Raw genomic sequence first — 25,019 nt, 5'->3', positions numbered from 1 at the left:
CACATTTGCATTAAGGTATTTATTATATATGTTCCACATAACACATAAAATCCTTCAATAGGCGTTTTCTATATCATGTCTTTTGCGACAAGAAGATTTGTCATGTGGAAATCCCAGAACCTGGAGGAGAGAACAAACACTGCTTTTATATGAAATTAAGGACATTAAAAAAAAAAAAAGTGTGGAAACTTTTTGAATCTACCTTATGTTAACTCCATTTCAAAACAAATTACATCACTTTTTTCACCTTACTTTGCGAGGCAAGTCACATGACACACTAAGACACGACCAATTACTATTCCTCCCCCCTTCACCGTCTCCAATGAAAATATGAAAGTGCATAAAGTTTTTGAACGTCCCTCGTGGAACAGAATTTAAATACAAGCCTTGCAAGTACAAGCGAACATAAGACAATTTGTTATCTATGTATGCATCACATCAACTGGCTCCAGAAAAGGTAAACAGATTTGTAAATTATTTCTATAAAAAAATCTTAATCCTTCCAGTACTTATCAGCTGCTGAAGTTGAGTTGTTGTTTTCTGTCTGATCACAGTGCTCTCTGCTGACACCTCTGTCTGTCTTAGGAACTGTCCAGAGCAGGAGAGGTTTGCTGTGGGGATTGGTTCCTACTCTGGACAGTTCCTGAGACAGACAGAGGTGTCAGCAGAGAGCACTGTGGTCAGACAGAAAACAACAACTCAACTTCAGCAGCTGATAAGTACTGGAAGGATTAAGATGTTTTAATAGAAGTAATTTACAAATCTGTTTAACATTCTGGAGCCAGTTGATATGATACAGAAATATATAACAAATTGTTATTTATGTATGTAGCTAGGATTTCCTTACTTGAGACAAATATTCACTTTGGCGCCCCCTCCAGGGGAACCTTAGCTCAATCAATTAATTTTCTATCTATCGAAAAAAATCTCTATCGAAAAAATATATAGGCAGCACACCACATGTAGACTTCAAACAAAAATACGATTTATTCCATGATGTGGGACACTACGTTTCTCCAGCCTCATGCTGGCTTGAGAGTCTCCCACATCATGGAATAAATCCTATTTTTGTTTGAATTCTACCTGTGGTGTGCTGCCTATATTTTTTTTCTATACATTGAGGAACCAGTGGACCGAGGTTCAAATGATGCGGGCACCCCAAAGTCTTTTTTTTCTATTTATTTCTGGAGGTGCTGTTATTGGATATTTATCCATCTATCTATCTATCTATCTATCTATCTATCTATCTATCTATCTCTCCTATCTATCCATCTGTCTATCTATCTATCTTTCTTATATCTATCTATCTTTCTTATATCTATCTATCTATTTTATATCTATCTATCTATCTATCTATCTATCTATCTATCGAAAAAAGAAGTCTTCACTCACCGGACTAAGATTGGATTGGATTTTGTTATATATTTATATCAATAGAATTGAGCGTGCTGTTTGGTAGTCAGTATCTGACAAAGTCCTTTTTTTTTATTTTTGCAATATTTTTACATTTTATTTGATTTATTTTATTATTGTTATGACCATGAGGGTCCTTATGGGTGTAGGGAGTGAGACCATAGATCCCTAGGATGCCAACTATTTTGATGGTACCCGGAAGGATATGTGGCCAAGGTATTTGGTGTCTGACACATAATTGTGCTAGATACCAAGTGCCCATACTTACCTCACCTAGGTGCCGTAACAGGGGTACTGCTATTAATTATTGATACTTAGAAGGACAAGGCACAAGTTCTGTTAAGTTTTATTTGTATTAGTTTATTTTATTTTATTTATTTTATTTTTTTATAATTGGTCTGAGGGAACATGCCGGTTCCAATATGGCCTTTACATTTTCACTGCTCCTCTGAGTATGCACGGATTCAGAGCTCATTCTAACATGGCCCCGCTATCTCATATCTAAACAACAGTAGAAAGGCAGCACAACCAAACTTTGAAAATGGTAGAAAGTCGGGGTACAGGCAAGGAACACAGTCCCCAGTCCCAGACTGTATATAGAGATCCAGTTATAAGAAATCCAGCAGCAAACCCAGGTATGAGTAAAACACCAACAGTGCTTTATTGACCCATGTCAGAAGGTGAAACATTTCAACGTTATCACACCAACATTATTAAGCATAAAAAATGCATGAGTCCAATTGCCCCCGGAACAATGCCAGAACATGTCAGTAGCACAGAGGTTAAGAAAAGACAAGCTCAGAGTCCTGTCTACAAATAACCGCAGTTTAGGTAATAAAATCAATGAACTTGGGTCAATAATGGCATCTGAGAATGTAGATTTAGTGGCTGTTACTGAGCCATGGTTTAATGAAAGTAATGACTGGGGCATATCCATACCAGGGTACTCTTTATACAGAAGACACAGAGAAGGCAAGAAAGGAGGAGGAGTGGCCCTATATGTGAAAGATAGCATAACATTTAACCTAATACAAGTTAGTGAGGCCAACAGAGTCAGTTTGGTAATAAGACAGTAACTTGTGTAGGTGTGATATATAGACCACCTGGCCAAGTTAAAAAATTAGATGATCTACTAGTTGAAGAAATAGCTAAAATGAGAATGAAAGGAGAAGTTATTATGGGAGACTTCAATCTTCTGGATATAAACTGGAAAAACAAAATAGCTAGTTCTGCCAGGAGTACAGATATTCTAAATTGAAGATAGGGAAATCTCCAAGACTAGGCAGAAAGAGGCCAAGCAAGTTATAAGAACTTCTAAAACACAGGCAGAAGAAAAACTAGCTCAGTCTGTGAAAAAAGGGGATAAGACATTCTTCAAATATATAAATGAAAAAAGGAAATTAAAACAAGGAATAACTAAATTAAAAACAAAGGAAGGTATGTAGAAGAATAAGGGGCTAGTCGACTGCCTTTATGGGTACTTCTGTTCAGTTTTTACAGAAGAAAAAGAAGGAAAAGGATCCCCATTAGGGAGGAAGACTAATGAATCATTTGATGAATGTGTCTTTACAGAGGAAGAGGTTTTACATTTGCTGTCTAAAGTGAAGACAAATAAGTCACAGGGGCCTGATGGGATACACCCAAAATTATTGAAAGAGCTTAGTGGTGAGCTATCAAAACCGTTAACAGATTTATTTAACCAATCACTGGTAACAGGAGTCGTCCCAGAAGATTGGAAATTAGCAAATGTTGTGCCCATTCACAAGAATAGGTAATAGGGAGAAATCAAGCAACTATAGGCCAGTAAGTCTGACATCAATAGTGGGGAAATTAATGGAAACCCTACTAAAGTATAGGATTGTGGAACATCTAAATTCCATTGGATTGCAAGATGAAAAACAACATAGATCATGCCAAACAAATCTTATTGAATTTTTTGACTGGGTGACTAAAATAATACATGGCAGAGGGGCAGTAGACATTCATTATCTAGATTTTAGTAAGGCTTTTGACACTGTCCCACATAGAAGACTTATCAATAAACTACAGTCATTAAGCTTGGACTCCCATATTGTTGAGTGGATTAGACAGTGGCTGAATGACAGACAACAGAGGGATGTAGTTAATGGAGAATATTCAGAACAAGGTCTTGTTACGAGGGGGGACCTCAGGGATCTGTACTGGGACCAATATTGTTTAATATCTTCATTAGTGATATCGCAAATGGTCTTGATGGTCAGGTGTGTCTTTTTACTGATGACACAAAGATATGTAACAGAGTTGGGTTGATGTTCCTGGAGGGATATGCGGTTACTTCTCTGTGGCGCACCCCCCGTTAACTTTACTAACGCTGAGGCCGCAGGGAGGTAGCACACACAGGGATGTCCCTGACGTCCCGTGCGTGCACCCTTGGCAACAGCAGAGTGGAGCAGCGAGGAGGAGGGCGCGCGCGCATGGTAAGTTACCTGTATGTTGTACGTCATCTTCAGTGTTCCGACCACCACTCCTCCGATCCTGGGACCTACTGCTATGGCCTGTAGGCCATAGCAGTAGATTGTGACCCCGGACCGGAGGAGTGGTGGTCGAAACACTGAAGTGAGGCAGTACACAGGCATACAGCCTCCAGCCATACACTTTATATGGCTCACAGAGTCCTCCCAGCGTGTCTAAGCACACATACAATGGGAGGAGGGAGGCAGACTGCAAGCCCCACCTAAGTTGGCTAATATAGGTGCATGGCCTCACAGGTGCTACCTTAATGCTGCCTGGAAAATGTTCAAGGCGCATTACATATGGAGAGGTTTACACACCTCCAAGTATAAAATTTAAACAACAACAAAAAACGTGGTCTCAAATGGCTGGAGGTGTTCAACCCCAAATGCGGTTGTGCATTTATACTGGGAGAGCAGATCCTGCAATCAGGAAGGAAAAAAAGGAAGTTCCGGCTCCCAAGGCTGGGTAAAAAATCCAAGTTTTATTTCTTCATATTAAAATCCAGTGCATGAGCAAAAATAAAAGCATAGAAAAGATAGCACAACACAAAATGCACCGACGCGTTTCGACTTAACGCTAAGTCTTAAACCATGATTAAGACTTAGCGTTAAGTCGAAACGCGTCAGTGCGTTTTGTGTTGTGCTATCTTTTCCATGCTTTTATTTTTGCTCATGCACTGGATTTTAATATGAAGAAATAAAACTTGGATTTTTACCCAGCCTTGGGAGCCGGTACTTCCTTTTTACCTTTCTGATTGCCTCTCCTGAGGACTTGGCCTCAGAGATTATCCGAAGCTCCCGCTGGTCTAGGTGTATTGTGCCACGTTCCATATACCTTGGAGACAACTGGGTGAGCTGATAAACTTTTTCCTTCCATTGTCACTTTTGTACCCAGAGCAGATCCTGCCCTTGTGGTCCGTTGCTAGGGGCGATCCCCAGCATAAAAATGCATACAATGGAGGATGGCTGCTGCGGAATACAAGTGCCACAATGGCATCCTTCACCAGATAGACGGTGTGGATGTGTAACAATTAGAACAATACAATACAGGAATTTAGGTGCACTACTGCGGTAGATGTATACAATGACATTGGCTCTCCCTCAACACTGATGTTAAAATTGAGACATTCGCTAGTATATCCTTATAAGAAGAACATACCAGAGACCGCAAACCAACGCCAAGGTTTCTCAAATGGCACGGGACCTAACGCTAAACCTACCTGTACGTGATTAGCAAAACAGGAGCCAGGGGGCAATACTGCACCTAATGTGGGGGGAACTATACTGCACCTAATGTGGGGGGGAACTATACTGCACCTAATGTGGGGGGGGGGAACTATACTGCACCTAATGTGGGGGGGGGGACTATATTGCACCTTATGTGGGGAGGGGGAACTATACTGCACCTAGTGTGGGGAGCTACTATATAAGCATAGAAGTTATACCGTACCACCATCAGTGTCTGGATCACTATATAAGGATAGGAGTGATACATTTCATAAAAAGGCCCAGAAAAATTCTCAGCACCAGGCCCATGATGCTCTTAATCCGGCCCTGGTGACACACACATAATCGGACGTGCAGTCACATGCTCCGTACCTCGGTTTGCGCTCAAAGTATAATGATGCCAGCTTCAGCATCTTACTAAGGGATATCTGTCACTGTCACCATGTTAAATATGTGTGTGAGAGTGAACAATAAATTCCAATATGTTTTTGTATGTCATGAAAACTCTGTGTATAAAAATAGAAAGAAGTGTATATAGATATGCAACAAATCAATAAATGTAGTATGGACAGATGCTATACAGTGATCTGTCTGTGTAATGTGAACAGTGTTCAATATATCTACAATGTACTAATTTAAAAACATGTGTATAGAAAAATGTAAAGATAAAAGATAGTGAATATAATTACAATAATGTATAGTATATACATGAAGTGAGATATTAATGCTTTGTAGAAAGAATAAATAAGGACATAAAAAAACCAATATATATATATATATATATATATATATATATTTTACAGAAAATAAAAAATAAGGTAACAACATTTAAGAGTTTTAAAGAAATAAGGTAATCATAAAAACTGTATTACTAAAATAAAGGAAAAACTTTTTTGTATAAGCAAAAAAATTGTTAAACCAAAATAAAGGAAAAAAAAAATACATAAAAAAGTAAATTTTTTAAAATAATAGTGTTGACAAAGAAGCAAAATTTAGTTAGAAGAAGGTATTTATTGAAGTGTTGGAAAATATATTTATATAATAAACGTGAACCATATCTATCTACCTATATCTCTAGTAAAATATTGCAGATACCAACCTTATTCTGTCACGCAGGTCTCCTGACATGTCGCAATGGTTTTGAATCTGTTGCCATTTCCCCCGGAGCCGCGGTATGTGAATGTCTTACAGGAGTTTGTTGCTTTATCATAGTAATAGTATCTAAGAGATTTATTTCCTTTTCCATTATTCCGTAGTAAATCACATCTATAAACTGAAACAGAGATGAGATTGTTATGGGGGTAAATAGTGTAATAGGAGGTTATAATACACAGAAGGAAGATCCTCCGAACATGGAGGAAGCCAAAGCCATCTGGGAATTAAGGCGCCGCCCTGGTGGACATCTCATGAAACTAACTATGACACATTGTAGCCATTAATTACCAAATATATAATCAATGATTTCAAAAATACACAGTAGTCACTTGTGAAAAATATATGACATAATATATTTACTATAAGGAATCTATCTACAATCTATCTATGTATTTATTTATCTAATCTATCTCATATCTCTCCATCTATCTCATATCTATCTACTCTGGTGGTAAACCATTTTTTATAATCAAAAGTTGAGGGGGCAGAAAGACCAGAAGTGGCAGAAAGTTAAACAGATTAGTAAATACTTCTATATAAAAATCTGAATCCTTCCAGTACTTATCAGCTGCTGTATACTACAGAGGAAGTTGTATAGTTCTTTTCTGTCAGAAAATATTGCTCTTTGCTGACACCTCTGTCCATGTCAGGAACTGTCCGGGGCAGGAGAGGTTTGCTATAGGGATTTGCTCCTGCTTTGGACAGTTCCTGACCTGAACAGAGGTGTCAGCAGAGAGCACTGTGGTCAGACAGAAAACAAACTACACAACTTCCTCTGTAGCATACAGCAGCTGATAAGTACTGGAAGGATTAAGATTTTTAAATAGAAGTAATTTATAAATCTTAGAAAAAGAGACAAAAATACCCAGACCTCAAGGAAGGTAAACTATATGAATAAATTGAAGGAAACAAGGATCGTGCTTCAATTATAATAGGGTATACAGATTTTATTAAAAATTGATATAAAATATTCCACCTCACAAGAGTATAGTGGAATGGAAGAGGTCGGGGATGGACACTTTCAGAGGTGGCACTCGTTGGTGGAAAAGTCCTGCCGTGGAGACCAGATCTGCAGCAGAGCGGTAGTAGAAGCCTCTGCCTCGTGAGGGTGGCGTGTGATGTCAGTGCCAGCACCTGCAGGATGTGCTTTGATTCCACAGCTCACTGAGGATCCACTCAAAACTAGATGTAAATTATGGACCGGAGCGGCAAGATCAACAGGGTCATCTCCGGACCGGACCAGCAAGGCCACAGAGATATGTCCAGATAAAATTTAAGTGCCAAGTGCAGTCAGTGATAGTCTGCAAACTGACTAGACGCGTTTCAGGGTATATGAATGGACCCTTTCTTCAGTAGTCATAATTTTAACTGATCATACTCGATATTTTATAGAAGCTTTGATCCAATCAGAAAATCACAAGTGTAAAATAGAAAACGAGATCTGGATTACAAAATCATATGAATAAGCCATATATAAACCAAGAACTGGATTGATAAGAAGGTCGCAATGCAAGCAAGAAGCAATAGTAAATGTGAATAGGGGGCAAAACTTTGCGTTAAATTTTACAATTTAAGTAACATTATAGCATATGTATGTGCAATGTGAACTATGATTTAAATGTAAAAGTAGTAAGCCTGACATTATAATGGTATATCAAGAGAATAGTCAGGGAGAGAGTTGTAACCCTAGTTGGTGTGAACACAGTTCTATTATAAGATGTACCAATATTTTAGGTCATCTATTTTAGGTCATTGTATACTCCTCTCACAAGGGTGAGGTGGAATATTTTATATTTTATATCAATTTTTAATAAAATCTGTATATCCTATTATAATTGAAGCACGATCATTGCTTCCTTCAATTGATTCATATAGTTTACCTTCCTTGAGGTCTGGGTATTTTTGTCTCTTTTTCTAATATTTATTATTGGCCCCATAGGTATAAGTGCATTACCCATGTGTCCTCGGTTGGTGATATAATTGTGAGCTGCACATATTTTCTCCTCTTTAATTTATAAATCTGTTTAACTTTCTGGTGCCAGTGGATTAAAAAAAAAAAAAGTTTTCCACTGGAGTACCCCTTTTAAAAGGAATGCTTCTTTCAATCTTTAGGCATCATGTTATACAGTGCGGATCTGTGTATATAAGGAGAGCTGTTAAAGGGGTATTCTGGGTTTATACATCTTGTCCCCTATCCAAAGGATAGGGGATAAGATGTATGATCGCAGGGGTCCCGCTGCCCCCTCCCATAGACATGAATGAAGGGGTGTGGTGTGACATCGCTAGGGGGCGTGGCTGTGATGTCATATCTCCATCTCGGAGGCAGCACCCAGCACAGAATGTTGGGGGCTGCACCGAGATTACGGGGGTCACCAGTGGTGGGACCCCTGCGATCATACATCTTATCCCCTATCCTTTGGATAGGGGATAAGATGTTTAAACCCGGAATACCCCTTTAATCACTGATTTGAACCCCCCACATGACTTAAGATTCAGCAGAGACTTAAGGGTAACCAGAAACATTCCCCAATAGTCAATCTGCTCAGCTTCTCCTATTCTATAACATGCTGCCTGCAGATTGGACCCTTTAACGAGTTTAACCCCTTGTCCTTGTATCTTGTAAATGTGGGGAGGATGCATGCTCTGGGGGGTATGAAGTGAACAGTGTCAGCTGCTATCAGCAGCCAACACTCACCATCACACTGATCCCAGTCAGTTAACCCCTACATGTCATGATCACTGCACAGTACATGTAGAGCAATGCACAGCATCCATAGAGAGGGTCATTGCAGTGATGATCACAGGCTTTAGGCTATGTTCACACTGTGTACAATCAAAACAAAAACAAAAATGACAGTAAAGTAGGTATAAGCTGCAGTATTTTTGTCTACCACATTATTAAATTAAAAATACTGTTGCTTTTTTTTAATATCTGTTGCAAAACTATAACTCCCAGCATGTATTGGTGTCTTGATTTTACACAATGTGAATTTTGCCCAGTGAATCCCAACCAGGATGCCTCCAGCTGTTGCAAAACTACAACTCCCAGCATGTCTGGACAGCCAATGGCTGGGAGTTGTAGTTTTGCCACAGCTGGCGGCACACTGGTTGGGAAACATTCACCTAGCCTTATTCTATGACTATGTTCACACATAGTATTTTAAGCAGTATTTTTTTAACCAAAACCAGGAAAGCTATTATAGAAAGATTTGCATTTTTCTGTGTTTGGATCCCCTCCTAGTTTTGGTTAAACACATTGAGCAAAATAAACCTTAAATGGGCACTATCACTATAAAAAGTTGTTTTGTTTTAAAGTTAGAGGTACACTTTAAATGAGCAATTTCACTCAGAAAAGCTTTTGACGTGTCACAGTGATATGTGAAAAGCTTTGATCGGTCGGGGTCTCAGTGCACAGACCCACACCAATCAAGAGAACAAGTCGAGAGAAGTGTGCAGCATTGCTCTTTGTCTTGCTGCGCCATAGACCTAGTGCAGTGATCCCCAAACTGTGGCCCTCCAGATGTTGCAAAACTACAATTCCCAGCATGCCTGGACAGCCGTTGGCTGTCCAGGCATGCTGGGAGTTGTAGTTTTGCAACATCTGGAGGGCCACAGTTTGAGGACCACTGACCTAGTGAATGTTCACACGATTGAATTCCACAGAAAAATGTTGCTGGAAATTCTGTCGTAATTTACTGTCTTTTGACTTAAATGGCAATCTGCAGTCCCATTAAGAAAGAGAAGAATTTTCGCAGCGTGCATTCCGCCTCCAGAAATTCTGCTTTCAGCATTCACACAAATTTAAGACCAGTCTTGTATTTTGCAGAATTCTGCAGTGGAATCCCATTGAAATCAATTGGGGCTTTAATGTCAGCCGAAATTCCACAATGTGAACATCGCCTTACAATGGAGGAGTGAGACAAAGATGCCTACAAACTGGGGAGTGAACAGCGATACTGCATACTTCTCCAGGCTGGCACTACCGATCGGTGGTGGTCTCAGTACTGAGACTTCACCGATCAAGACTTTTGATATGTCCCTGTGACTTGTCAAAAGTATTTCTAAGTGACAGCGACACTTTAAGCAATTTTGGAACTTAGCTACTTGTTAGTTACTACAAAGAAGTTATTTTAAGATTAAATAGTAGACATAAAAACACAAGAGAACCTAGCGTTATTGACTTTAGCCCCAACCAAGCTGACATTTTTAGAAGATGAGCATTGTACAAACCTTGAGCAGATTCTGACAGCAGGAAGAGGCCGGCAGCGAGGACAACCAAGAAAACCACAGACGTCTTCATATCTGGTGACGGGCAGAGATATCTACCAGCTCAGGGATAAGGATTCTTCTGTGAACCTGGCAATGTGTGATGATTTTTATAGTAGTGGAGCAAAAGGAACTCCCACTAAATGAGGGTGCTGGGGATCACACTACAGTTCTGTGACATCTGACTGGGGAGTGTTTTTTTTTTTCCCTCGGGATCTTCTGCAATTATGTTTATTGTCTAAGAAGTTTTCCCACAGCTACAATCCCATGGGATCCCTGGAAAATGTGTTATACATAGAATGTGTCTGCAGATAAGAACCATTTGGCCCAACTAGTCTGAATACTATCAATAGTCCCTAATCCTATCTTTTATTAAGGATAGCCTTATGCCTATCTCTATCGTATATGAAGGATAGTCTTATGTCTATCGCTATCTTATATGAAGGATAGCCTTATGCCTATCTCTATCTCCTATAAAGGATAGCTTTATGCCGATCTCTATCTTATAGCCTTATACTTATCCCTATTTCATATGAAGGATAGCCTTATACCTATACCATGCATGCTTAACCCCTTAGGGACCAAGGACGTATGAGTACGTCCTTGGTCCCGCTCCCGTGATATAACGTGGGGTCCCACGGTGACCCCGCATCATATCACGGCGGGCCTGGCGTCATAGTGAAGCCGGGACCCGGCCGTTAATAGCGCGCGGCACTGATCGTGGTGCCGCGTGCTATTAACCCTTTAGCCGCGCGCTCAAAGCTGAGCCACGCGGCTAAAAGTGAAAGTAAAAACTGCCGGTTAGCTCAGTGGGCTGTTCGGGATGCCGCAATTTCTCCGCGGCTATCCCGAACAGCTTACATGACAGCCAGAGGGTCCCTACCTGCCTCCTCGCTGTCCGATCGCCGAATAACTGCTCAGTGCCTGAGATCCAGGCATGAGCAGTCAAGCGGCAGAATCATCGATCACTGGTTTCCTATGAGAAACCAGTGATCAATGTGAAAGATCAGTGTGTGCAGTGTTATAGCCCTCTATGGGAGCTATAACACTGCAAAAAAAAAGTGAATAAAGATCATTTAACCCATCCCCTATTAAAAGTTTGAATCACCCCCCTTTTCCCATAAAAAATAAAAAAGTGTAAATAAACATATGTGGTATCGCCGCGTGCGGAAATGTCCGAATTATAAAAAGATATCATTAATTAAACTGCACGGTCAATGGCGTACGCGCAAAAAAATTCCAAAGTCCGAAATAGTGCATTTTTGGTCACTTTTTATATCATGAAAAAATGAATAAAAAGCGATCAATAAGTCCTATCAATGCAAAAATGGTACCGTTAAAAACTTCAGATCATGGTGGAAAAAATGAGTCCTCATATCGCCACATAAGCGGAAAAATTAAAAGTTATAGGGGTCAGAAGATGACAATTTTAAACGTATTAATTTTCCTGCATGTAGTTATGATTTTTTCCCGAAGTACGACAAAATCAAACCTATATAAGTAGGGTATCATTTAAGCGTATGGATCTACAGAATAAAGATAAGGTGTCATTTTTACCGAAAAATGTACTACGTAGAAACGGAAGCCCCCAAAAGTTACAGAATGGCGTTTTTTTTTTTTTCAATTTTGTCGCACAATGATTTTTTTTTACGTTTCACCGTAGATATTTGGGCAAAATGACTGACGTCATTACAAAGTAGAATTGGTGGCACAAAAAATAAGCAATCATATGGATTTTTAGGTGCAAAATTGAAAGAGTTATGATTTTTTAAAGGCAAGGAGCAAAAAACAAAAGTGCAAAAACGGAAAAAAAAACCCGGTCCTTAAGGGGTTAAACTCCACTGTATTTGCAGCTTCCACTTTTTCAGGGAGGCTATTCCAAGCATCCTGAAAAATATTACCTCCATACTGCTTCTTAAGAAAAAAACACACACTATAAACAGACCTATATTCTCCCCAATAGTGCCCATATAGTAAATTATTCCAGCGCTACACAGACATTCTGTGATTCCAGTGAAACAAAATCCAGTGACTCACAGGGAGCATCTTCTCAGAGTCATTCTCTTTTCCTTTTTTTTTTTTCTCCATCCGGCCCAGATGGCCAGAACCTGCCAGACACAATTCTTAGGCTCCTCGCATTTCCATCACCATCCTCCCCTTTTCCCCAGCCAGAGTACCCTGCTTGGTAAGAATTCCCCAAACAATAAAAATACTTTCCTCATTGTTCCCCCTCAACAGTAAAAGTATCCCCTTTGTGCCCCAACTATAATACGGCCGTCTTTATGCCCCAATAATTCTTAGGATTTAATGCCCCCTTTGTGCCCTACAGAATAGGTATCTGCCATTGTGCTCCCTATAGTAGTAATCCCCCCATTGTGCTCCCTACAGTAGTAATCTCCCTTTCTGCTCACTACTGTAGTGATCCCCCTTTGTGTCCCCTACAATAGTTTTTCCCCTTTGTGTCCCCTACAATAGTTTCCCCCTTTGTGCTCCCCAAAATAGATATTCCTCTTTGTGTTCCCTACAGTAGTTATCCACCTTTGTGCGTCCAACAGTAGTTGTCCTTGTGTACCCCTACAGAATTTATCCTCCTTTGTCTCCTACAATAGTTATCTCACTTTGTGCACCTGTACAGTAGTTATTCCCCTTTGTGCCCCCTACAGTAGTTATCCACCTTTGTAATCCCCACGGTAGATATTCCCCTTTGTGCTCCTTGTCCCCCTACAGTAGTAATCCCCCTTTGTGCTCCTGGTAGTAGTAATCCCCCCTTTGTGCTCCTACAGAAGTTATCCCTCTTCGTGCTTCCATACAGTAGTTATCCTCCTTTATTGCCACTACAGTAGTTATCTAGGATAACTACTGTAGGGGCACAAAGGGGGATAACTTATCCCCTTTGTGCCCCTACAGTAGTTCCTCCAGTGGGACCTCCCACGATCTCACAGATCACACTTTAAAAGCACCTGTATTATGCTGAAATCAGCAGGTGCAGGCCGAATTGTGGGACCCAGAGCAGCTCACTGCTGACATCTGCCCAACTGGCATTGGCCAAAATTGCCATATGAGTAGCCCGTTAATTTCTGTGGCTGAAACCTATAGAGACCTCGATGAGACTTCCGGTCCACTACAGAAGCTGAAACACGTGAATAGCAGTGTTTAGCGCGAATGTTTGAAATGCTAACTTTTACCGCAAATATTTAGAATATAGTGCAATATATTCGTAATGACGAATATTTTTTTTCTTCACAGTACACATCACAACAATGATATGTGCTGTGTAACAAAAAAAAAAGTGATTATCCCTCCCTGCTTCCAGCTTGTGGTCCAAAGAAGGCTCCAATATAATTTACGGTGTGAGTTGGTGTGGAGCTCAAATATTTTGTATTTGCGAATATGCAAATATTCGCGAATATCGGCACTTCCAAAAGACACTGATCCCTCCCTTCTTTTAGGTGAGATATAATCGCGCATATGCACTATACAAATTTAACCCCTTAAGGACCAGGCCATTTTACACCTTGCAAATCTGACCACTGTCACTTTAAACATTAATAACTCTGGAATGCTTTTAGTTTTCATTCTGATTCCGAGATTGTTTTTTTGTGACATATTCTACTTTAACGTAGTGGTAAAATTTTATGGTAACTTGCATCCTTTCTTGTTGAAAAATCCCCAAATTTGATGAAAAAAATGAAAATTTAGCATTTTTCTAACTTTGAAGCTCTCTGCTTGTAAGGAAAATGGATATTCAAAATACATTTTTTTTGGGTTCACATATACAATATGTCTACTTTATGTTTGCATCATAAAATTTATGAGTTTTTACTTTTGGAAGACACCAGAGGGCTTCAAAGTTCAGCAGCAATTTTGAAATTTTTCACAAAAATTTCAAACTCACTATTTTTCAGGGACCAGTTCAGTTTTGAAGTGGATTTGAAGGGTCTTCATATTAGAAATACCCCATAAATGACCCCATTATAAAAACTACACCCCCAAAGTATTCAAAATGACATTCAGTAAGTGTATTAACCCTTTAGGTGTTTCACAGGAATAGCAGCAAAGTGAAGGAGAAAATTCAAAATCTTCATTTTTTCATTTCATGTTCTTGTAGACCCAATTTTTTTTATTTTTGCAAGGGGTAAAAAGGAGAAAATTTTTACTTGTATTTGAAACCCAGTTTCTCTCGAGTAAGCACATACCTCATATGTCTATGTTAATTGTTCGGCGGGCGCAGTAGAGGGCTCAGAAGGGAAGGAGCGACAAATGGTTTTTGGGGGGCATGTCACATTTAGGAAGCCCCTATGGTGCCAGGACAGCAAAAAAGAAACACATGGTATACCATTTTGGAATCTAGACCCCTCGGGGAACGTAACAAGGGATAAAGTGAACCTTAATACCCCACAGGTGATTCACGACTTTTGCATATGTAAAAAAAAAAATAATAATCATTTTTACCTAAAATGCTTGGTTTCCCAAAAATTTTACATTTTTAAAAAGGGTAATAGCAGAAAATACCCCCCAAAATTTGTAACACAATTTCTCCCGAGTACGGCGATACCCCATATATGACCCTTAACTGTTGCCTTGAAATACGACAGGGCTCCAAAGTGAGAGCGCCATGCGCATTTGAGGCCTAAATTAGGGATTGCATAGGGGTGGACATAGGGGTATTCTACGCCAGTGATTCCCAAACAGGGTGCCTCCAGCTGTTTTAAAACTCCCAGCATGCCTGGACAGTCAGTTGCTATCTAGCAATACTGGGAGTAGTTGTTTTGCAACAGCTGGAGGCTCCGTTTTGGAAACAGTGGCGTACCAGACGTTTTTCATTTTTATTGGGGAGGGGGGCTGTGTAGGGGTATGTGTATATGTAGTGTTTTTTACTTTTTATTTTATTTTTTGTTAGTGTAGTGTTTTTAGGGTACAGTCGCACGGGCGGGGGTTCACAGTAGTTTCTCGCTGGCAGCTTGAGCTGCGGCAGAAAATTACCCGCAGCTCAAACTTGCAGATGGATACTTACTGTAAACCTCCGCCCATGTGAGTGTACCCTGTACGTTCACATTGGGGGGGGGACATCCAGCTGTTGCAAAACTACAACTCCCAACATGTACGGTCTATCAGTGCATGCTGGGAGTTGTAGTTTTGCAACAGCTGGAGGCACACTGGTTGTGAAACACTGAGTTTGGTAACAAACTCAGTGTTTTGCAAACAGTGTGCCTTCAGCTGTTGAAAAAGCTACAACCCCCAGCATGTACGGACAGCGGAAGGGCATGCTGGGTCTTGTAGTTATGCAACAGCCGGAGGCATACTACTTTGGCTGGGGATGCTGGGGATTGTAGTTATGCAACAGCTGGAGACACACTGGTTTGCTACTTAACTCAGTGTGCCTTCAGCTGTTGCAAAACTACAACTCTCAGCAGTCACCGACAGCCAACGGGCATGCTGGGAGTTGTAGTTGTGCAACCACCAGATTCACCACTACAACTCCCAGCATGCACTTTAGCTGATTGTGCAAGCTGGGAGTTGTAGTTATACAACAGCTGAAGGTACACTTTTTCATAGAAAAAATGTGCCTCCAGCTGTTGCAAAACTACAAGTCCCAGCATGCCCATAAGGGAATGCTAGGAGTTGTGGTGGTCTGCCTCCTGCTGTTGCATAACTACAGCTCCCAGCATGCCCTTTTTGCATGCTGGGAGCTGTTGCTAAGCAACAGCAGGAGGCTGTCACTCACCTCCTGCTGCTGCTCCATGCCGCCGCCACGCAGGTCAGTGCCGCCGCCGCTCCTGGGGCCCCGATCCCAACAGAGACGCCAGGGATCGGGGTCCCCAGTACCCGGGGTCGTCTTCCCGCAACCCGCTCACGTCCTCCGGAAGAGGGGCGGAGCGGGAGTGACACCTGCAGCAGGCGCCCTGATTGGTCGGCCGGGAAACCGGCCGACGAATCAGGGCGATCGTGAGGTGGCACCAGTGCCACCTCACCCCTGCTGGCTATGGCTGTTCGGGGCCGTCTCTGACTGCCCCGATCAGCCAGTAATTCCGGGTCACCGGGTCACTGGAGACCCGATTGACCCGGAATCCGCCGCAGATCGCTGGACTGAATTGTCCAGCGATCTGCGGCAATCGCCGACATGGGGGGACATAATGACCCCGTGGGCGATATGCCGTGATGCCTGCTGAACGATTTCAGCAGGCATCCGGCACCGGCTCCATACGCCCTGTGTCCATAAGGACTTGGAAACGGGGGCGTATGGATACGCCCTGTGTCCTTAAGGGGTTAATTAAGAATTTTTGCGTTGAAAAAAAAAGGAGCGAACATAGGACGAATATTTGTCCATAATTCGAATATGGCCCCTGCCGCTCATCACTAGTGGATAGTCATTAACACTGTCACAGGACCGAAGCAGCATTCCTGAGAAATAAAACTTTGTTGTCAGTAAAGCATCAACCCACAGCTGTGACACCACAAGGCCCAGCCTACAGGTTTCCCATAAACAAAGTGGCTGTCCTGCAGGGATCTTCTGCAACTGAATAAGTCTTTATGTAATCAATAACATTATGATGGAGTTGTTATTGAGTCATTTAGTGTTATCCTTGTATAGTGGCCTCATTGCTGATACTGGTGTTTGTATAGTGACACTAACTATAGTATGTAGCTGTTTATTAGTATGATGATTTATCATATGGGGCCATGATTTTTAACATTTTTAGTCAGGAACAACTTAGCCTAAAACTGTCTCTAAGAACAAAACAAAAAAAAAACTCAAAATTGGTCAAAATGCTAAATGGTCGCAATTGACAAATATTGACTCTTCAGGGTTGATGGCCACCAAGCAGGCGCCTGTAAATGTGCAAAATGAAATTTTTAATAATTTATCCCCCATGTGGGTAAATGTCTTTATACATGTTGTGAAACTTTGGAATTTTTCATTAAATTAACCTTTCTGTTCTCCCCCACTAGACATCTTATGCCCTATTCAAAGGATAGGACATAAGATGTCTGATCGTGGGGGTCCCAGCCATGGTCGTGATGTCATGAGGGGGTGTTGCGATGCGGCACGTCCATGGGCGCCCAAACCCAGCGTTCTGAAAATAACCTTCAGAATGCTGGGTGCTGCATGGAGATCGTGGGGGGTCCCAGCGGCGGGACCCTCTGCGATCAGACATCTCATCACCTATAGAGGATAAGATGTCTAGGGGTGGAGTACCCCTTTAATGTGTAAACTCACAGCCTGAAAAAATGCCCAAAACAAGGTGAAAAATTTTGTTAAAACACACCTACTTTTCGAAAAATTTGCTAAGAATGGTGAACAGGGTGAAAAAAATGGAAAATTAGAGGTAAAAAATAAATAAATTAAGTAAAATATTTTTCCCAATACCTTTTTCACCTCTATTTACATAGAACTCTATAGTGAATGAGGCCCATAGTCTTCTGGTAGACTGTATTCATACTGACTCTATAAACAAAGCAGATGGTATAAAAGCTGCAAAACATAAGGACAAGCTCATCCAGAAAGCAAATAACTATGTGACAATTAAAGCAAATATGTCAGGTCATGAGTTACTAGTTGCGAATAATAATAAACGTTTTGTCTATCATATGCCTGGGAAGGTGGAAAAGCGTTGGAGCATATCATGGGACTAGTCAGGATACAAGCCAAATGCTGAAGGAATGTGCTATAGATATAGAGGTGTCATGTCCCCTGTGTATTCCCCTGTGTTGATAATACACCATGGCTTTGGTCTGCGCTAATCTCCTGGTACCACTGGGCGAGCGAGCACTGAGACAGGAACCATGATAGGAGAGAAGGAGCCAACCAAGACAGAATGTAAGAGACCATTGGGCCATTAGTGTCCATGAAGAGAATTCCAACCTCACTTATAGGTTCACTGTGCCCAACATGTGCCATCTGCAGAGAACCACTGCAACCTCCTTACAGATATAGTGCCATCCTGATACACCCTTACCCCAGGTACAAGTGTATATCAAGGTAAACTGGTATACCACAAACACAGAATGTATATCCCTGCAGTCATACCATGATCTGGCTGTATATATCAGTAGAACAGCTATTAATAAAGACGACCCACAGATAAGGGGCATGACCTGTGTGATAAACAGGACCAAGGCATTCAGTGCAGCTATATGTCCTCCATGATTTAACCAAGATGGCCCAAGGTATCATACAAGGTGATGAACGCCATTCATGATGATGTAACAGTAGGTAGTATAGAGGTGAGAAGATACAGGAGGGTCTCATAACAAAAGGTTATAATAAATATGTGAACCCAAGTGAAGAGATGCAAATGCTCTCCAAGTAGACTCTGATCCAGCACTTTGATAAAACTTCAGTCACCTTTATTTTATGTCAACATTTTACAGGTAAAACCATCCTCACTCTACCATTCCCTTGCAGTCTGACGTGTTTCAGATGCTTGTGAGCTCTTACTCATGGTATCAGATGACATCACGTCACTCCTTATAGAAATCTATCACCTAGATTTTCTTTTTAATGATTATCCCCTTAAGGACCATGTCAATTTTCATTTTTTAACTTTGGTTTTTTCCTCCTCGTCTTTTAATAGCCTTAACTCTTTTTTTTATTTTTTCATCTACACACCATTTGCACTTTGTAATGACTTCATTAATGTTTCCATAATAAATGCTTCAAAATCGGAAAAAAAAAATATTTGTGAGAAAAAATTTGAATAAAAAAATCTACTTTTGTAAATAGGAAGGAGAACTTTGTCATGTTTTATTACTTTTAAAACATTCTTAACTTTTTAGAATTTTTTAACCCCTTAAGGATTTTTTCATTTCTGCACTTCCTCCTCACCTTCTAAAAATCATAACTCTTTAAATTTTTCACCTACAGACCTAAATGAGGGCTTGTTTTTTGTGCCACCAATTTTATTTTGTAACAACATCAATCATTTTACCTCAAAATCTACAGAAAAACCAAAAATAAATTATTTGTGGGGAAAAAAGTAAAAAAACAAACAAACACCATTTTGAAACTTTTGGGGGCTTCCGCTTCTACACTGTGCACTTTTTGGTACAAATTACACACTTTATTTTTAAGGTCCATACAATTACAATGATATTTCTTTAACCCCTTAAGGACGTAGCTAATTTTCACCTTAAGGATGGAGCCATTTTTTGCAATTCTGACCACTGTCACTTGAAGCATTAATAACTCTAAGATGCTTTTACCGATTATTCTGATTCTGAGATTGTTTTCTTGTGACATATTCTGCTTTATTTTATTGGTAAATTTTCGTCGTTACTTGCATCCTTTCTTGGTGAAAAATCCCCAAATTTCATGAAAATTTTGATAATGTTGCATTTTTCTAACTTTGAAACTCTCTGCTTGTAAGGAAAATGGATATTCCAATAAATATAAATAAAGTATATATTGATTCACAAATACAATATGTCTACTTTATGTTGGCATCATAAAATGGACATATTTTTACTTTTTGAAAAAATTAGAGGGATTCAAAATATAGCAGCAATTTTCAAAATTTTCATGAAAATTGCAAAATCTGAAGGGACAGATGTTACAGAACTACAACTCCCAGCATGCCTGGGCAGTCTAGGCATGCTGAGAGTTGTAGTTTTGCAACATCTGGAGGGCTACCGTTTGGGCACTACTGTAATGGTGGTCTCAAAACTGTGACCCTCCAGATATTGCAAACTACAACTCCCAGCATGCCCAGACAGCCTTTGGCTGTCTGGTCAATCTGGGAGTTGTAGTTTGGCTTCCACTAGGAAAGCAGCAGTAAAGATCGCTTTACTGCCACCTCCCTTCATGCTCCGCGCCGTCGCCTCCCTACCTGCGCCGCTGATCTCCACTGATGTCACCGATGATCGAAAGTCCCCGCGGCATCTTCTCCACAGGTACCGGCCGCCATCTTCTCCCCCCATTCTGCCTGACATCCAGGGGTGGGCAGAGCGGGGGGTTTCCATGACAACCCACCGTCTTCAACTGCCATTGGTCAGTACTCAGTGCTGACTAATGGCAGGGGATAGGAGGAGGTTGCAGCACTGCAACCTCGCTCCTATCCCTTAGGATGATCGGGGCTGTCACTGGGTCACCAGAGATCCGATCAGCACGGAATAGTAGAAATTCGCATGTCTGAATTGACATGTGATTTTCTCCAATCGCCAACATGGGGGGGGGGACTCAGGAACCATCCCGGTCCGGTCACCAACCGGCTAGCAGCGGGGACCGTAATTTCCACGGGTATATCCATACGCCCTACGTCCTTAAGGACTCGGGATGCAGTGCGTATGCATACAGGTTAAAAATATTAGAACTTTTTGTACGAAAATTTGCATTGTCTGCATAAGGTGCTAAGGAATGACTTTCCATCTAGAAGTATCACCTGGATTGCTATATTCCATACTTGCTGACCGTTATTATACTGAACATCCTGCCGCTCAGAATATCTTTCCGCCTCAGCCATTAAACTGTTCCAGCCACCTTCATCTGTGAACCCTGCCAGGTACTATTTTACACACTATTGCATACTTCCATCTGTGTACCCTGTTAGGTACTATTCCACATACCACTGTGTGCCTCCAGCGCTTCAAACCATAGTTCCGCAGCTGGAACAGCTGACTGAATTAGAACAGCTGACTGAGTTAGAACAGCTGACTGAGTTACGTCAGACGCCGCTTGCATTTATCATCTACACGCACCCCGCCTGAAGTACCGCATGCAATAACGGAGCTTTCACAAAGCGCGGTGGACAGTAAACATACAAGGAGCGGTGAGCAGTACATGGTACCATTGGTTAATAAGATACCGTACTATTGATTGAATACGAACTACTACTGAATGTGAACTATTGCAGCTATATATCTATTCAGGAGTGTCCTTCCATGCACATTGGACATTTCTTTATATCTTACAGGTCTTTATATAAATTGTCTATCTAATATTATGTACACTATGGGCCCTGTGAGAGATTTTAATTATGAGTTATTCATTTTAATAAAATGTATTTTTTTTTTTCAACAATCCATTGTACAACCTTTTTTCTGAGGTATTTGAGGACTGGGTACTCTATTATTCTACTTAATTGAGAGAGCCTACCCTAGACAGACTCTATTAATTACCATGAAGAGGAACAAGATGAGGAAAAATCTGGTGATATAAAGCCGGCTAACACGTCAACCAGACCAGGGGCACATGCGCTGAGGATCTGTGTGTCACACAGCGATCACAGCGGTCACATACAGGGGATAGGTGTGGCGGAGGCAAGGCATTGTGAACCCCTGGATTTTCTGACTAATAAATGATGGACATGCACAGCCAAAGGTATGGCTGCATTGCAATGATCATCGGCAACACTATGTTGACTTAGGTCTGGGGGGAATAAAAAATGGCGACAGGTGCACTTTAATAATGTCAAAGCAGCTGAAAGCCTTTCTCAAATGTTCAAATTATGATCCCACCATCAAGATGTCTTTGAACAGCAATGCTGTGTATGGCAGGATTGCAAGGAGACAGCCGATGCGCTCCAAAAAGGACATTGCTGCCTGTCTGCAGTTGGCTAAAGATTAGCTGGACACTGCATTCCAGCATAAAAACCTCTTGGAGGTAGTATCATGGTTTGGGCCTATTTTGCTGCATCTGGGGCAGGACAGCTGGCCACTATTGATGGCACAATAGATTAAAAAAATTCTAAATTATGCTAGCAAATTCTAAAGGCAAATGATTGGACCTGTCTGTGAACTGAAACTCAAAATTGTGGATCATACAACAGGATAATGACCCTAAGCTCGCAAGTCGCTCTACCAATGAATAGTTACAAAAGAATAAAGTTAAAGGGGTACTCTGGCTTCAGAAAGTTATTCAGATTTTGTAAATTTCTTCTATTAAACATTTTTTATTCCTTCCAGTACTTATCAGCTGCTGTATACTACAGAGGAAGTTGTGTAATTCTTTTCAGTCTCACCACAGTGCTCTCTGCTGACACCTCTGTCTGTGTCAGGAACTGTCCCGAGTAGGAACAAATCCCCATAGCAAACCTCTCCTACTCTGGAAAGTATCTGACACGAACAGAGGTGTCAGCAGAGAGCACTGTTATCAGACTTAAAAGAACTGCACAACTTCCACTGGAGCATACAGCAGCTGATAAGTACTGGAAGGATTAAGATTTTTTATAGAAGTAATTTACAAAGCTGTATAACTTTCTGGCACCAATTGATTTGAAACATTTTTTTTTCACCGGAGTACCCCTTGAAGGTTTGGGAATGATATGGTCAAAGTTGTGACCTTAACTCAATAGGAATGTGGGAGGAGCTGAAGTGGACAGTTCATAGGAGAAAACCCACCAACAGCTAAAGCTGTTTTGTATGGAGGAATGGGCTAAAATTCCTACAAGCCGAAAATGTTTAGATGCAGGTATAGCAGCACAAAGGGATCATACTAGATACTGAAAGCTAAGGTTCACATACTTTTTTCCACTCGCATATGTGGTGTCGGACAGGGTAACGTGTAATTAACCTCATCGTGATGCCAGGGCGTGGTTGACCTATGCACCACCCGAGGTAGGCCAGCTTCACCTGTGCCAGGCACGGGGCAAATAATCACTCTGACGCCAGGTTAGGGTTAACTGGCTTGCTTTACTGAGGTTGGTAAGATGGTACAATCCGTTACAGCTCAGATTAGTGTGAAGGAGCTGCAGGGTGAACTTAGGGAAGCTTATTGGCTTGCTGGGACTTATAGTTGATAGTGCTGTATATGACTGATTCAGACCACACTATACTTCAGGGACTTGGACTTGACTAACTTGCTGACTTGACTTGTATAATATCCCCAAGACTGTATGCTTACTGCAATGCTTTGACTTTCACCTCGGTAGTGGGGCTGACTTGTAGTAGATGCGTGGTTGCCGGATTAGGCCTCCTTTCAGATTCACCTCACAGACAGACTTCACTCCTCTCCAAACTGTACCTCAGTACTAAGAGCAGGAGCTCAGGAGAGAGAGAGCTCAACCCTGACCTCACCATATATGGGAGGAATTTAGAGAGAACCAATTGGCCGGATAAGTCACATGTTCACCAAGGCATACTCCCCTTAACAACAAGGTCCTTAGCAACAAGAGATTAAAGGCAACAGTACATAGATAATACAAATACCTTAACCCTTAGGTAACAGTACATTATATAGTGCATTATAGAGAGTTCTGAGGAGAGGGGACCCATGACAGACATTGAGCAGCATCTGCCACACAGGATGGGTAGGAGTACAGAAGAAAACATGATTCTGTACTGGGTCACCACACTTGTATGTGACCAAGTCTAATATTGTTTACTCATTTGTTTGATCTGACTCTAATGTAGTTTTGGGTCAAATTTATGCAGGAATATAGCAACTTCTAAAGGTTTTAAAAACTTTCAAGTACTATTGTATACTGCCTTATAGTGGTTCTGCTACTTGTTCAGTGAAGACATATAATCCCAAAACGGCGCTGTATTCATATGGACTCACTATTCATATAACCTCCTGGTATACTGCATTCATATACTTCAATACCCCACCAAGTATAGCATATGGTGAACTCCAATGAGAAATAATAGATTAATGTGCAAAACATGAGGAGAAACTAATCCAAAAACAAATACAGTATTTATTGGGGTATACCACCCACCGACCTACAACACGCACCCTAATTTTACCAAGGATATTTGGATAAAAAAAGTTTTTTACCCAAATATCCTTGCTAAAATGAAGGTGCGTGTGTGTGCATGTGTATACCCCGATACACCCCCAGGAAAGGCAGGGGGAGAGAGGCAGTCGCTGCCCGCTTCTCTCCCCCGGTCTTTCCTGGGGTCTAGAGCCCTGCTGCCGCCACTTCTCTCCCGCGGGCTATCGGTGCCGCTGCCCGTTCTCTCCCCCTGACTATCGGTGCCCCATTGCCGGCGCCGATAGCCAGGGGGAGAGAAGGGGCAGCGGCACCCATTGCCGGCGCCGCTGCGCCGTTGCCTCCCCCATCCCCGGTTGTATAATTACCTGTTGCCGGGGTCGGGTCCGCGCTGCTTCAGGCCTCCGGTGTGCGTCCCCTGCGTCGTTGCTATGCACTGCAAGGCGCGGCGCACTAACGTCATGCGCCGCCCGTGCAGTACATAGCAACGACGCAGGGGACGCACACCGGAGGCCTGAAGCAGCGCGGACCCGACCCCGGCAACAGGTAATTATACTACCGGGGATGGGGAGGCAACGGGGCAGCACCGCCGCTGCCCCTTCTCTCCCCCCTGGCTATCGGCGCCGCTGCCCCATTGCCGGCGCCACTTCTCTCCCCCTGGCTATCGGCGCCGGCACTGGGGTGCGGGCACCGATAGTCAGGGGAAGAGAACGGGCAGCGGCACCGATAGCCAGGGGGAGAGAAGGGCCGGCAGCAGGGCTCTAGACCCCAGGACAGGCAGGGGCAGAGAAGCCGGCAGTGACGGCAGGTCTCTGCA

The 25,019-nt window shown here is 41.8% G+C and overlaps 1 long non-coding RNA gene across 3 annotated transcripts; it reads right to left on the bottom strand.

Annotated features, from left to right (window-relative positions):
* Positions 1-23,552, bottom strand: LOC130361305 (uncharacterized). Of its 3 annotated transcripts, none has more exons than XR_008890953.1 (4): positions 23,392-23,552; positions 10,518-10,643; positions 6,232-6,405; positions 1-120 (listed from the first exon to the last, which is right to left on the bottom strand). It is a non-coding gene; the product is annotated as an uncharacterized LOC130361305 (long non-coding RNA). The 3 variants fall into 3 exon arrangements; XR_008890952.1 differs by having other exon boundaries at positions 23,412-23,552; XR_008890954.1 differs by lacking the exon at positions 23,392-23,552 and adding an exon at positions 20,381-20,485.
* Positions 23,553-25,019: the final 1,467 nt, after the last annotated feature.

The sequence above is a fragment of the Hyla sarda genome, chromosome 3 (assembly GCF_029499605.1).
Source record: "Hyla sarda isolate aHylSar1 chromosome 3, aHylSar1.hap1, whole genome shotgun sequence".
NCBI classification, from domain to species: domain Eukaryota; kingdom Metazoa; phylum Chordata; class Amphibia; order Anura; family Hylidae; genus Hyla; species Hyla sarda.
Note: the sequence above shows the minus strand (reverse complement) of the source record. Positions and strands in the feature narration are given on the sequence as shown.